Here is a 14534-nt window from a genome sequence, read left to right as displayed (position 1 = left end):
AGAGTGGAGTAGTGTGGCTCACTGGTTAGAGGCGGCAGACCCGGGAGCAGAAGTCAGCACGGGACAAGGGTTCAATTCCCGACGCGGCAGGGTCGTGGACTTGGGTCAGCGGACTCCATAATTCTCGCTTCGGTGCTTACTCTAATCAGAGGTTCCACTCGGCAACTCTGGGCATTAGCTTGTCTAATCTCCACAACGGCCCCATCAATTCCGGGGATGCCTGGCTCTACCTTGGGGACTCCCAGCAGGGACCATCCCACAGGGAAAGCCAGGACGGGTTCCCCAGAGTTATACAGCGCCAGGAAACCTACGGACGGGTAGCAGTGCGGCTTTACAAGCTCAAATACATTTACATATCGTTATTTATGTCATCACCAATGCTTCTAAACCTCTGTGTTAACATCGCAAAAGTAACACAGACTATGCAAATGGTTGACATCCGCTATATAAATTTGTAAACAATAAAACGTGTTTGAGGACTCCAGCAACTAAGAAATCACCTGAAAGCACATAAATCATCATGAAGGGTGAAATGTGTATCCCTTACTTTAACAAGCCGGTGTTCTATTTGGCCGAACATCAATTAACATTTGATTTAGTAGTGTCATTAAATGCAAAAATAGGCCTGCTGTAGAGATTTAATCCTAACTTATATGTTATGCGAAAGTCATCTGAGAACTGAAAAGGGTGCTGCAATACACCATAGATACATGTTTTATGGTGTGAGTGATACCAATAAATGCACTCCAGCAGTCCAAACCTTAAACAAACTGTTCATCTTATTATAAAATTCCAGTTACGGTGACGTGTCTGCAGTCAGTGCCAAGAGTCAAGGCACAGGTTACCGATGAAAGTGCAAATGGCTTCTTGGAATTCTCTAGTGCAGCTCACAAATTACATGAGGGCTAATAAGGTGGTAAATGTGTGCAAAATCTTCTCAAACCCGAAGTAAATTTCAGCACTGCAAACAGTATTTAGGAAGTGAAATTAGGATTAGAACATAAAATATAAACAGAACACAATACCCATAGCACTCTGAATCAGATGCAAGTGTTACAGTACACGTGGAAAGTGTTAAACGTCAAAGCGCCAAACGTGTGACAAAGCACCGTCAAATACAGAATATGAACTGCACTTTTGGAATAACCTATGAGTGGAGATGGGGAGGGGGAGGGGGAAGGGGCGTAACACAGGCCCCCGCAGCCCACGCGGTGCGGGGGGGCCTTAGCTCCAAGGGGCCCCCCCGGCACTGAACTCTGGCTGGGAGAGCTCCTGATTGAGCCCGGAGGGGGCCCCCCTAAGTACCGTGCAGGGAGGCCCCCTCACTTTTCGTTACGCCAGTGGAGGGGGGTGAAGGAGGGCGTTGCTGAAGTGAGGGGTGGCACCCCAAGCGGCCATTAGGAGTACAAGCAACAAAAAAAACAAGCAGCAGCTGCCCGAGAATGTGTGTGCGAAGAGTGGGTGGCAATAGCAGAGTCTGCTTCCTTTTAAAATGAAAATGAAACTATGGCAGCAGTGGAGTTACTCCCTACAGAAGAAGCATTTTACTCCTCGTCATAAAAATATAATGCATCGCAGCCTGCAGCTCTGTGTAGTAACACGTCAACACCGACATTCTGGTCAGAACGCTTACATGTTACCTAAGCATTGGAAATGCAAATGGTCTGGTCATGTCCGCTGTACACTCGCGCTCCGAGGCTGGAGTGGGGGCTGAAGCGAGGAGAGGCACCCAGAGGGGACATTAGGAATGTGTAAGCACCAAAAAAAAATGCAGTGGCATAAAGCAAGAAATGTAAAAGTACAGACCTAGGCGGTCGGCCATGAAATACCGTAATGTGTACAGGAGTTAGTGCCTCACGTTACATAGGCAACCTCTCGAAACCAAGCAGCCCCATTAATGGGAGCAACCAGCTCCACATCCCGCCTCTTTACGGGATCAGGGCCCTGGAGGTCCTAGTGGCCCAGCAGCAAGGGGCGGCTAGCAGCGCATCGGAGCTGGCTATTGCCACTACAGCCCGGGCTCACAGGTTAAGCAAATGCAGCCAGACCCATCAGTTCTCGGCCCGAGATGGCGCTGACCAGTGCAGCTGTTTGGCCAGCCTGCTGCCTGCGTGAGAGTCCGGCGCTGCTTCACACGGGGTGCCTCCCTGCTCTGTTTTCTCAAGCGGTCCCTGGCTAAAGCTGCCGGTGGCCCTGCCCTGAGCCATCGCTGGTGAGGTGGGCAAGGGGCACAGAGGCTGCGCCTGCATACTGAGGCCCATGTTGTGCACTTACGGGTGCTACCAAGACCTGTAGGAGCTTTGGGCAGAGGTTAGCCGGTAGACTGTCATGTATTTTGGTGCCCAGCCGTGCCGCATTGTCTTGGGGAGTATGTTTCGCCTCTCAGCCGGAGCTGCTGGCTGCAGCACTGAGGAGGCGGGCCAGGCCTTCGCGTGTTACGATTGTACTCCGATTATTGTGCAAAAAGTAAAAAAAAGGCACGTGGTTGCTAAAAGAACACGCACAGGTCATACCGCTGAAGGGTACATGCATATTGCAAACTCAGTGAAGGAGCGCCTGGCATCCGGGTAAAGCTCTTCACTCAAAGTGAAGAGAATGAAAGTAGCTTACTGATTCCATGCTATCATTAACAAGCACGCAAGTGGGCATGCGCGCGCTACAGCGAGACATCTGTTTTGGATTTTCGGGCACGAGAATGCAAAACAGATGTCGGCCGTGTGGGTAACAGACACCAATAGGCCATGGGCGGGGCAAATGCAGGACATGCGCCCGCATTTGCCCATTGAGTGCTGTCTTTGTTAGAAAGACGCACGCAATGCCCAATAGACTGCAACAAAAACAAAACCACACGCACAAGCGTGTGGTCAGCTTTCCGAAGCCCCTACATAAAGTCTTGCGCTGTGTGAGCAGTGTTGAGCACTGCAACACTAGGCGCGAGACCTAAAAACAAGTCTGTGGCCCTAACTAAATGGTGTTCTTTAACAAACCTCAGCAACGGGCGGGGGGGCACATTGACAAACTCTGTTCATCAGTAATACTTCTTCATTTGTATTCCTAAACAATAAGGCAGTCTATCAGCTTCCAGACACAATGACCACTCAGTCCTGCCCAAAATAACCAGAGCCCTATAAATGTAAATTCACAGAATGCAGTTATTCTGATTCCAGCACTGGAAGAAGGCCATGTGTTTCCTGCTGTCACAGTAAAGAAGGTGGGGTTTCAGTCAGTCTAGGCAAACCACATTGTAGGAAAAGAGGAGATTTTCTTTTACCTTGTTCTAGCTTTCTTCATCACTTAAAGGACACTGCCTGGCCCAGGCCCAGTCAAATTGGAAGCACTCTGAAAGAAGACCAATACAGAGTGAATATCTGGACTCAAAATGTATCCCTACCATTCCCTGTCTGTGGTTTGAGTTCCAAGCAGTGCTTATGTGTTTTAGGTGTTTCTTGTGACTTTTACACGGCATTACTGAATCCTCGGCCTGATGAATACCAACGGCGCCTAGTTTTGACTCCATGTCGTGCCTCCTTCCTCCACCATCATAGACTTCCTGTATTTACTTATTACTGGTGCAGGTTGTTTTTATCCCTGCTATCTGTGCTTTGTCACGCTTCCCTGTCTTTGTCTTCCTTCATTGTTATCCCTTCCTCTCTTTTGGTCGGGGACAAATTCTGCTGATGAAAAATATGGTTCCCCAAAAATGAGTGCTGTGCACCCCTCCTCACCCCCCAACCAGCTGTGGAAATTAAGCAAATTAAGCACCGTTTCCATGCCTCGTGAATGAAGGATGGACAGCTATCAGGCTAGTTCTAGCTCCTTTCAACTAGTGTGAGTGAGTACGCTTCCATATTCACTCCTTGAGCTGTGCTCAAGCTCCCCCACAACCTCTGCCTCCCTTGTCTTTCTGTCCTGCTGACTGTTCATTGAGATCACTCCTGTAGGAGCCATGTACACTCAGTGCAGTGATGACTAGCAGTATCATATCTCAGTATGCAGGGCTTTAAGTGGGATGAAAAAACTAGGGGGCCTCTCCAAGGGTCGTGGCCAAAGTAAATAAGGGCGTGGCTTAAAACACGTAAACTAAAAATCTGTGCTTAGTATAGTGTGCCGCCGGACTTATATTTAGCTTTTTCTGTCATCGCATCCAGATCTATGATACAACAAGTCAGGACTATTGGCTTTGTCAGTGGTTGTTAGTTGGATCAAATAATAAAAGCAGCAACTATGGTTTGTATATAATATTGAAAAAGCTTTTACTTAAAACCTGATGACACCACAACAATAATTCTGCTCCTGAGTTTCAAAAAGATAAGGGAAATCCAGGGAGAAAATGGCTCTCTTTAAAGGATTTCCCTTCCCCTACAACGCTCACCTGGCATGACATCATGCCATAACTTCCCCACTAGGGAGAAGTGAGCAGTGTGAGCAGCGCACGATGTGCCTCTGTCACTGCAGTCCGGAAAAAAAATGGACCGTCTGTGCCAGGGCACAAAACAGAGCCCAATAGAGACCCGTTTCGAGGCCCCCTTTTAAACAAACTACCTGTGCTCAGCACCGGTGAGACCCAGCCCACTTTACACCTTAATTGCCGCCGCAGCGCTAGGGGGGAGGGGGCCCGCACGGCGCTCCCATGCTCGTGACAGGACCGCTCCGTCACGAGCCTCGGGCGCGTTGTGCTTGTGACGGAGCGGTTCCGTCACGCCCCCGCCCGCTCAATAGAACGCGCTGCGCTGGCGCGAAATTAGCGCCGCGCAGGCGCGCCGAGCGGGCCGTGACGGAACCGCTCCGTCACCAGTACGCGCGACCGAGGCTGGTGACGGAGCGGTTCCGTCACCAGCATGGAAGGGGCTAAAGCCCTGTCTGTATGCAACATGTCTGTATACTCAGATCAGTTCCCAGCCGTTAAGAACGCCCTTAAAACCCATTCAGTTATTATCAATGGTTATTAGTGAAATGTGCCTAGAAACAAGGCAAAATTAGCAAAGGTACCTTACCTTGAGAATACACAACCCCATGTATATTTAATTTTTGTTGCTATACAGGTTTCATCAATTTTAATTTCCAGAAGTGCTTTCAAATCACATTTTGACACGCAAGTCTTGTAAATTCCTTATGTTCCTTTCTCACGGTGCTTTTAATGGTACCATTTCCTTCTACTTATCACAGATTGCTGCCAAGGTAGAAACATTACAAGCAAATGCGCCATGTAATTCATGTTATTTAATAACTTTGTAATATAATGTGATATTTTAAAATATATTGTCTGTATGTGGGGTCGGACACATCCTTGTCCACCCGGTAATTCCTTTCAAGCTATAGTTACAGTTTGGTTCCAGACGCCCCAAAGCACGTACTCCTGGCTGCGGGCCCGGTCGGATGCACGCCATGTAATTCATGCTATTTAATAACTTTGTAATATAATGTGATATTTTAAATGATATTGTCTGTGTGTGGGGGTCGGACACATCCTTGTCCATCCGGTAATTCCTTTCATGGTATAGTTACAGTTTGGCTCCAGACGCCCCAAAGCACGTACTCCTGGCTGCGGGCCCGGTCAGATTCACGCCCGAGCACAGGCTGTGCTCAGGGCCTCGCCGGGTGCGTGGTCTGTTCTCCGAGACGTCCTTTCCCGCGCCTTTGATGAGCCGCGCAGGCCGCTCTCGAGAGCGGGCCGCCCTGATCAGGATGCATCTCCCCTCTCACCTTGAATGGAAACACTTCATCTCATTGACCTACATTCCGCTCTATCCGCAGCCGGGCCCACTCCAGGCTCCGCGGCGGCTCTCTATTCATCTGACGGCTGAGGATTCTGGATATGGCGGGCCTGCATCCGATGGGTCCGGGAGGAGGGGGCCGAGGGGACGGTGGCGCGAGATCTGTGAAGGGAGGGCATCGCAGAGACAGAGAGGTAGAGTGTGAAGAGAAAGAGCGAGAGAAGGAGAGAGGTGAAAAGGTCAGAGGTGGGAAGGGGAAAGGGAAGACGGAGAGCAGAGAAAGGGGGGAAAACAAGTTAGTAGGAGGAAAAGGGAGAGAGATAAAGAGGACCGAAGTACAGGGGGGAGGGAATGACGACTCAGTGGTAGAGTCGAGAGACACAGATATCATAGGAGGAAAAGGAGAAGGCGAGGTCAAGGAAGCTGTATGAAGAGAGATATACATTGCAGAGGGTATAGGGTAGATTGATGTAGAAGGAGAGAAAGAGAATGGAAAAAAAAACGAGAGGCTTGGACAGACATACCAACAGATGAATTGACAAGAGAGGAGGGGAAGAGACACAAAAGAAAGAGGCAGTCACAAGTAAAAAAATCTGATAGGGAACGGAGAGGACCAGATACATAGAAGGTACATTGGGATTTAAGAGCAGTACAAAGGCGGGTTCACGGATAAAGGGTTAATACACACAAAGCCTTAAAATAATTGTACTTCACTATCGCTACTAATTTGAACAAATATAGTAGAGAGCATGGGTGTTTAGGGAAAGAAAAAGTCAAATACATCAGCTTGAACCAGCAGTGTTTATATACAAGGGTTTCGCTTCTGCCCAGTCATGTCAGAATACTGTATACTGAAATATTGTCATGCATAAATATAGTGTCCTAAATATTTACAAAAATACAGATTTTACTTCATTAATTCCAATGGAAGGACATTTTTGAAAACATTATTGAAGATGGCATTTTTGTGAGACAACATTGTGGCACTGCACCATTCTGATCCAGTCACGCACACAAGTCTCTCCACGACCTGGGCCCCAAGTACCTCAACGACCGCCTGACCTTCTACACGCCCACCCATCAGCTACGTTCTACAAGCCTCGCCCTCGCCGCCGTACCACGCATCCGAAGGGCCACCGCCGGAGGAAGATCCTTCTCCTACCTGGCAGCCAAGACATGGAACTCCCTCCCCATCCACCTCCGGCGGACACAGGACCATCTCGCCTTCAGGAAACAACTCAAGACCTGGCTGTTCGAGCAGTAGCGGACCCCTCCCCAAAGTGCCTTGAGACCCTTCCGGGTGAGTAGCGCGCTATACAAATGTTATGATTGATTGATTGATTGATCCATTATCTCCCACTCTGTTACCTCACTTACACCCTCTGTCCCTCCCTATGGGGACATTTTACCTCTTCACAGACACCATTTCTGCTCCCCACAGTCGTCCGCTGACACCTACTATCCTCCAAACTGACTCCCTATGTCTTCTTCCAGAGCCCTTTTATTCCTCCCAAGCTGTATCATCTGCCTCCCCATCCACAACCATCTGATTTCTCTTCCCGCTGACGACTTCTGTCTTCTCCCTCCATTAGCCCTGTGCCTTGCCTGCCCTCAGTGACGCTTCCTACATCTCCACATTCTTCTCCCTTCTCAAAGTGTAAATATCTCATCTCCTGCGGTGCAGGCCATGTGCATACATAAGACAAACAAATCCATTCCATGGAGTGCTGCTTGGCAGAACAGGCTGCCCACCCCCCTGTTGGTGCTCTTTCTGCAGAAGAGCAGTAGACTGAACCAATCATTGGCAACGCTAACAATTTTTACCTTTGAGCCTGTTGACTTTGCTAATGGTTATTAGCCATGCTGTACAGCATCCCTGATGCGTGCATCATGTCTAAATAAGAAAAGAGCCCATGATGCATCCAGCCATGTCTTTTGTAGGTGGGCACACCAGGCATACATGCACCTACTATAAAATGATGTAATTAAATAAAATAATAACACATCAGTGTTTTTTGAAGGTCAGACATAGGGACAAACACTGCACAGGAGGGGCAGCATGTAAGGCATGGGTGTGGAGCAAAGCAGGGGAGACAAAGCAACACGGAGAGCTGAGCTAGAGAGGAGAAGCGTTGGGCCAGAGAGAATGAAGATGCGGGTGAAGGAAAGAGAACATCGAAGGAGGGGGTGGGGAGAAGAAAAAATAAGCGACAGAGCAATGTGAAGGGGTGGGGGAGAAGCACACCGGCGAGTAAGCAAAGGAGACGAGGGTGAGCACAACATTGCAGGTTGGGGAGAAGCACATGGGCGAAAGTGAGCAACACAGAGATCAGGTGGAGAGAAGTATACGAGGAAGACAACTGGAAGACACATGCACTATTATGGAGTGCTCAAATCCTCGTAAAAAGTGTAGTGCATGAAAAGCAAGCAGTGGAAGTATAGAAGCCAGCAACTCAAAGGAGCTGATAAAGAGACTACACTCCATGTAAGGAACAGGAAACAGGGAGTGTGTGCAGTTCCTCAGAATCCAGATAAAGGAGGTATCTCAGTGTTTCAGTTCAGGGAGAGAGCTCCAATAGAAATGAGTTAAAATAGGTCTATTGATGTTCACTATTGGATAACGTTATTGATTGAGCTCACTAACCTAATTGAAAGATGTGATGCTCATTCAGGGTACAATGGTTCTAATGGGCGGAGGAAGTGTTAAAAAAAAAGTGAGGTCAACATGTTTCTCGCCCGTGTTTTCATCACCAGTCGAGGATAGATTTTATCTTATTGGACTTAGGTCTACGGAAGCAAGTCAAGAACATTACACATATTGGGATTCACCTGTCAGATCATTCTGCAATTTTATTGGAGATTGGTTTTAGGGAAGATAGCTCACCCCCCAGATGGAGGTTAGACAGTACCCTGATGTTGGATGTTGGATAAGGAAATTGTGAGGAGTAAAAGAGCATACAGTTGAATTTGTCGACTTTAATTAGGGCTCGGCACCAGCAGGGGTGGTGTGGATTCCTACAAAGCGTACTTGAGGGGGAAGCTAATAAGTTATGCTGGCGGGAAGCAGAGAGTCTTCCGGGAAGAGATTAGAGAAGTGGAGGAGAGGAGAGGATAAGAGTACTAGAAGGAGATCTGGCCAACAATATTCAGAGAGAGTCTAGACAGATTGAATTATCAGATATGAAAATTAAACTTGCCGCTATTCTGGACAAGAGGGTAAGGGAAATGTAGGAGACAAGCAAGTTAGCGTAATTGGAGTATGGGATGAATTTCGGACATTTTTTAACTTGGCAGACAAGGAAAGATCAGGTGAAAAACCTAATACAAGAAATTAAGTGTCAGAATACTGGTAAGGTTTTAACTAACAGATAAGAGGTTGAAGAGGCTTTCTATAACTATTTCGGAACTTTGTATGAAGAGGATTTAATGTCATCCGAGGAAGAGAGAAATAGGTGGTTGAGTTGGGGCGCAACAGTGGCTTTGGAGAAGAAAAAAAAGCTTTTTTAAATGCTCAAATCCAAGAGGGGAAAGTGGAGTAGGTATTAAAGAAGGGTAAGCGGGGGAAAGCACCCGGTCTGGGCAGTCTACCTTTAGAAGTGTATAGTGTACTAAAGGAGGTATTGACTCCAATCCTGACTAGATTATTCAATGAGTTGTTTATGCAAGGGATATCCCAACCAGAGTGCTGGTCAGAGGCTACAATTTCCCTAATCCTAAAACCAGGAAAGAGCAAAAACAGATGTGATTCCTATAGGCCAGTGTCGCTCCTAAATTGAAATTACAAGATCTTTTCTGAAATTCTGGCAGACAGACTCAAGGGCCTTATGGGGGACTTGCTGCATGAGAAACAGAAAGGTTTTATGCAGGGAAGGGCATTACACAAGCTAACTTACTCCGTGATCGGGGCAATTGATTTGGAGGTAGCGAATAAGGCACCTTTGGAGGTTATAGCCTTGCTACCAAGGCGTTTGATCGTGTGAACTGGGCTTTTCTGTCATCGGTTATGCAAGCGGCTAAGTTGGGAGACAGATTTTGTAAAATAATTGTGGGGTTTTATAAGTCACCAAGGGCAAGAGTCGTAGTAAATGGAGCATTAACACCAGCATTCACTATTAGGAGAGGGACAAGACAAGGGTGCCCGTTATCCCCACTTCTATTTAATTTGTACATGGAGCCACTGGCAAAAAAATTGAGGGCAGTTCATGGGATAATACCCTTTCAGTGTAAAGATTGGGTTAAGAAACCGGAATAATATGCTGATGACCTTCTGATATATACGGCGGACCTTGGAAATACAATGACTCATGTAGTAAAAATAGCGGAAGACTTTGTAAGAGTATCAGGGTACAAGATAAAGAGGGGGAAAACTGAGATTATGGTGTGGAATTTAGATGAAGGGGCAGAAAAAACTACTACTGAAAGGAGATATCTGGGAGTTAGAGTGACTCATGACATTAATAAGCTTGTGGAAACCAACTTTAACAGGGTGAAAAAAGAAGTCTGTGATTTAATGGTCAGTTGGATGCATCTACCTCTGACTATTTTTGGTAGAGTAAATCTAGTAAAAATGATTGTACTACCGAAGTTGACCTTTCTCTTTAACGCCATACCTCTGCCATTTAAGGAAGCAGTGTTTATGAAGTTACAGGGCAAAATTGGCTCTTTCATCTGGGCAGCAAAAGGACCCCGTATCTCATGGAAAAAATTGCGGGGGAGGAGAGAAAAAGGGGGCCTGACTCTTCCGGACTTGCAATTATATGCATGGAAATTTCAGTTTAAGAATAGCAGGATGCTATATATATATATATATATATATATATATATATATATAGACTCTTAGATTTTGAAATTGAGAAACTGTTTACTGGATTGCTAAAAGGAGTAGGAGGAGGGGCTTCGGGCTTTATGATGAAGTATGCAGACCCTAAATTAAACAAAAAAATTAGATTGAAGATTCTCAGTGGTGCTGCAGAAACTTGGTACAGGATAAGAAGGAGACTGAAATGGCTTTACTATAGTAATATAGCTCCTACTTGGGACCCACCTGGATCACCGGAATGGACCAAGGGCAAATTGGCAGGGGCACTAATTAAAACAAATAATCAAGTTTCAAGGTTTAAATATCTCCAAATTCAAAGTTGGTTTCAATCATTAGAAAACACAATAGGTGGTGTCAACGAACTTGAAGAAATGTTGATCTTAGATGGCCCTAAGAAGAAGGAAACATCATATTGGTATTGGTGGATGATGGAAGAAGCGGAAGGGGGGGTTTATACAGCCACAAGAGTTATGGGGGACGGACTTGCCAGGTGCAACACTGGAAAAAGTATGGCAAGTTTCCTTTTCTATACTTCATAAAGTGATTAAACCCACCTATTTAAAGAGAAACCACCTTGTTTTCTGTCTATAGAGTATACTGGACTCCATATAAGCGGTTGAAAGTTGGGAACAGAGGAGAGGTGGCGTGTACCAAAATGCAGCTTGAAGCTGGCGGGTGACCTGCATATGTTCTTGAGGTGTCCAAAGAGTCAGGTATTTTGGGGAGATGTATGCAGCGCTTTGACTGATATCTTGAAAATACAGATTCAGGTAAGGCCTCTCCTGGTGTTCTTTGGGGTGGAGAGCGAGATTGATAGAGATAAGCAAAAACTAATTTTCTATGCTATGTTGCTGGCATGAAGAGAATTGTGTAAAAATGGACTAGCCCAAATCCTCCTACATATATAGAGTGGAAATTATCATTGAAATATATTTATAGTTTGGATGCAATCTCCCTGGAAAGAAGAAGGTATGCCTTTTGGCGTCCGTTAGCAGAATGGTTGGGGAGGTAGGAATGGACTGTCCAATGATTATGCCTAAAATTAGACCTCAGTATAATGCATAGGCCATTCCCAGAATCTTTCGTAATCTGTCCTGTTGGATCTTTTCGTGGGATGGCTTACGGATGGGAGAGTCGAAGGTTAGGGAAAGTGGCTATTGAAGTGCAATTGGTCTCTGATAAGTAAGGCAGCATCAGAACCTTTCTGTCCCGGCACGGAAAAAGGGCGGTCTCGGATGGAGGTGCTGTGGAAGGAAATCTGAGGATAATGAGGACAAAAAAAAAAAAAATTCTCGCCCGTGTTTGTCCAATCAGATCAAGTGGCGATTCTTCAGAAACTAGCAGTACTGCTCTTCCTAATGATTAGATTCAATAATATATGTGTTGTGCTACAGTAATCTGCCATTCATCAGGTCAAAAAGTGAATTTTACCTTGACCTGGAACACAATCCTAAAATGGGTAAACTATGGCCCTTTGAGATTAAGGCAGAGAGAAACGCCTATTAGCTTTTTGTGACGCAAACAATCGCGTCAAATCTTAGTAAATCTGCCCCAATACATGTTTCATAGCCAGACAGATGTTATATAGTAAACTCAAACCTAAAAAGGCCTCGGTGAGCACAGGGGTTGCAGGATTTTACCACATACCACCTTCAGAGGTCTTGCACTCCTAAAGCTCACTGGTACTCTGTGAATGCCCCTGTTCCACTTCAAACAGGACAGGGAGTGATTACGCCATCTGCCAATCTTTGTGGTCTTCACAGTAAAAGAAAAATGTGCAATCCTTAACGTAATCGGGGGGACGCGCAGATACATTAGATTTGTTCAACAAAAAGAAGCACAATCTTCTTTCAACCACTCAATTGAAAATTGCCAAAGAAGCGACTTTTTCAGGGAAGTTTGCAAATAAATGGCTTTGTTTGACTAAGGAAGACCTCCATTTTTAACTTTCTTTGGGAGAATGATCGTTAGATCTTCTTTGGGTAACACAGTGAAGTGAAACTAAATTAAAAAAACCTTTTACTGCTAATTCCAGAATGCGAGTGCGATAGACTTCATGAGGCGCGTGCCAGTTCTTATTAATATTTTTTGCATAATTTAAAAAATTTTTTTTTTACTGGTTTATAAATACAATTTTCTTTGGCTTACAAAACCAATAACATCATATACAATCAAAAACAGCGGAGCATTTACATAGATTAATTAAATTAACTTGACTTACTCATTGTCATAGACCAGACTGTGAACATCTGTGGTATCTAATGTTTAGGGAACATGTTGATATAAACTAGAAATCATGAGGGGAGAAGCTAACTGACTCTAAGGCTAGAGCATGCATTTATTCTACATGTAGTACGTGATGAAGAATATTAAATGACCATTAAATCCAGTATTTCTCTTACATGGAGCCGAATAGGCTAGACAATGACGGAACTATTGATGCAGTTCAGTAGCTTAGGAATGCAGAGAAGGAGGACTAAACTGATAGCTGGAATCATAACATAGTCTTGGCAGACTCGGAGGCAGAGCCAAGCTGCACCGGGCACTGCGAGGCAGGAAGTAAGTGAAGGGTCGAGGATACAGGTGGGGGGTGTATCGCTCCTCAGCGAGGCTTCAGGAGACAGGGGCTGAATCTGATGTCCGGGCCCTGTTGAGGCCTAGAAACGGGGACTTTATAATGAAATAACGTGCACACTAAGAAACGTGGCAACATAACTTTACATAGGCCTGACACTCATATTATTCATGAGGACTGGGAAATGGCATATCAGAGGTGGACACAACTATAATTGCGTCTTTAATCGGACATGGGGAATAACATATGCATATTGGTCATGCACACATAACATATGATGGATGACTCGTAGGGACACAGAACATGACAAAAGTTACTTTTCCACAGCATAAGAAACTCCCTGTACATGTTTGTCCATATTAGAAAAGTTAGCCACCCTTCCGACTATTATAAATGGCCTCCCTGAGGAAGTAAAATCGAGACAAGACTGAGCCCCATAAAGATAAGGATTTAACACATGATTCAATTGCAAGCAAGAACTAAGCAATTATGGGAAGAAGCAGCCACAATACAATAAAAGTTACGGCGGAAATTCATGGCGCGGATAGCCTGGAAGAAATTCAAGCCATCATTGAAGCCCCTAGCCAATACTCAATAAATGTGAAGAATTGTTTTCTGAGAGTGGGACTATAGCTACAAGCCCAGTGTAATACTCGCTGGACCAAGCTCCACCAAAGGAGGAGGCGGAGGGGTCCCTTGCTATGTAGCAGGGCGATAAAACTGATAAAGCAGCGAGGGCCGATGAGCTAACCTGGGACCATATTATGGTGTAGACGCATTTTAATTGTTTGTGGCGTGCGCACCTTTAAAATTGTGCACCCGATGCAAACAATGAAAGTGTGCCCTATTACCATGATTTGGCTTCCCCCACGGCATCCGCGAACACATGGTGCCCTGGGGGCAGCGCATTCATGTGAAATACGGAGCAGCTGTTTAAAGCCGCTCCGTGTTTTACAGTGCAGGCGGCAACCCGTCTGCACTTTCAAAGTGATATCTGGGGGTTCATAGGACCCGCTTTACCCCCTGCAGAGGACTGCTCTCAGGGGGTGCAATGACAGTGTGCCACCTTTTAAATTGTGCACTGTCAGTGCGCCTTCTGTGGACTTCTTTGCCTCTGCGCCGCGTCAGTAATACAGTGCAGATGCAAAGGGATTCCCTCATTTGCATGAGTTATGCCCCCATGACAATGAGGGGACACCCCCTTGAAGATAGCGCTTGGGCTTTATGTGCACCAGCGCAATCGAGGGGGGCTTCCCCTTCTGTAATACCAAAGTGCCCCGGGGTACGTAAAGCAGGCGCAAACGTCAGTTGAGCTCCACTTAGAAAGGCGGTCTGTACCAATTAGTAAAAACATGGGAAAGGTATTTCCAATCTTCAATAAGGAAAGCCATAAGGACAAGATTCTCAAGGTCGAGTGGAGTCAAAC

Source organism: Lissotriton helveticus, chromosome 5_1, assembly GCF_964261635.1.
Source record: "Lissotriton helveticus chromosome 5_1, aLisHel1.1, whole genome shotgun sequence".
Classification (NCBI taxonomy): Eukaryota; Metazoa; Chordata; class Amphibia; order Caudata; family Salamandridae; genus Lissotriton; species Lissotriton helveticus.
This window is presented reverse-complemented; position numbering follows the sequence as displayed.